Genomic DNA, 1,751 nt, shown 5'->3' with positions numbered 1-1,751 from the left:
AACCGGAGATTAAACTAACCCCTTATAAGATAGGGACACACATCACACAACACATACTGCAGCCAACACACTGTGTCACGGCACAGTTTGGAAAGCTCTGCCTTGAAGACTACTACATTTATTATGTACTGTAGCAAGTTTTCATGGATCAGAGTCCACTTCATATGGAAGAAAGTAAATGTTATCTAGGAGATAACTATAACCACAATTCATCTCAAGTACAAATACTGTATATGATCTTTATTCATAGACTGTACCATAAAAACGACAGATCATATACTACTATGAAAGCCACTATGGCGCAATATGGATCCCTAAGAATTCACTTGTTTATACAGGTTTCTCTACCCGCTCCTACAAACCACACCCACATTCCACAAAAGCGACAGATCTGGTGAGCTGCCTTGGGACAAAAACATAGATCTGGAGCACTGATCCTCATGGGAGTTTCTAGACTTTCACACAGGTCCTGCCACCACCAAAAAAAACCCCACGACGTGCCACGGACATGACACTAAAAACATGGTGATCCACGGGTATCTCTTGCTGGTGGATGGGGGGGGGGGAATAACGAAAACTCAAGAGCCTTTGACTTACTAGATCCCCTTTTACCCAGACCTTACTTCACGCATCTTGTGAACCGCCCTGAGAGTATAAGGCGGTATACAAATTTAATAAATAATAAGGGGCCTCTTCCTTCGCTTTTACTCCACAGCAGTCTCCTCTTAGGACACACAAAGATAACTGTATGACCCGATAACAATGAGAGTAACTTGAGATAATAGGCGTCTTTGCAGCACTCCTGTGAAGCCTCCTGTGCTCGGATTAGTCATGTTGCCCCCTCCCTTTTCCCGCCTCCTGGGCGCTTCTCATAAGTCACGTCCCGCAGCGGGCGCCCGCGCTCCCTCCCCTGTGGCTCCGGAGGCGCCACGCTCCTCCCTTGCCAGAGATTTCCAAGCACCGCAGATCAGACCCACCATCCCCAAAAGGATCGGCAGTCTCCCTCTCCCTTCCCCCCGCCCTTCCAGCCTCTCCGCTCCCTCATCCCACCCCCCGCCAGCGGCTGACTCAAGAGGCGCCGCCAGACTGACGCAAGGAACAAATAAACTTGCCCCTTCCGCGCTTCTCCCATTGGTAGAAAACCAGGCCCGCCCCCTCCCAAACTTTTCCTGCTGCGCGGAGTTGCGGGGTGGGGGGGGGGAAGAGTGCGAGGAGAGGGGGAAGGAGAGACTCCGTCAACCGCCACCTTCCACCGACTTCCTGGTTGCCCGCCGGCCAATCAGGAGGCTGAAATGTCCACCCGTCGCCCAATCCGGAGGGGCGGCTCGGCGTCGGCGACGCGGAACGCCCGGTTTCTGTGATGTAGCGGCTGGGGGGCGCGGCGTCATTGGCTGCCTGGTGTCCCTGCCCCTCCCGCTGAGTGTGGCGGCGGTGGGTGGGGGGGGAAAGGCCGCCTCTTGTCTGTGCGTCTCGATCTGTTTACTCCTCGCGCAGCTGTGGCAGCGCTGAGTGGGTGGCGGCAGCAGCAAGGGAGAGTCGGCAGCGCGGATCGGCACCTCGCAACAGCCCCCGCTTATCTCCCTCAGCTCCTCCGCAGCCTCCCGCAGCAACGAAGCCAACCCCCCACCCCACCCCACCCTGCGCGCGCACACACAGAGTGTGTGGGAAAGATAAGGACCGAGTGAGGCCGCGAGGGAACTGTGGAGGGCCATGAAGACGGAGATCTCTTCGGCTGCGGGCTTCATCACCCG

This window comes from Podarcis bocagei (assembly GCF_964188305.1).
Source record: "Podarcis bocagei genome assembly, chromosome: 2".
Taxonomy (NCBI): domain Eukaryota; kingdom Metazoa; phylum Chordata; class Lepidosauria; order Squamata; family Lacertidae; genus Podarcis; species Podarcis bocagei.
The sequence above is the reverse complement of the archived record's forward strand: the minus strand, read 5'-3'. Positions refer to the sequence as shown.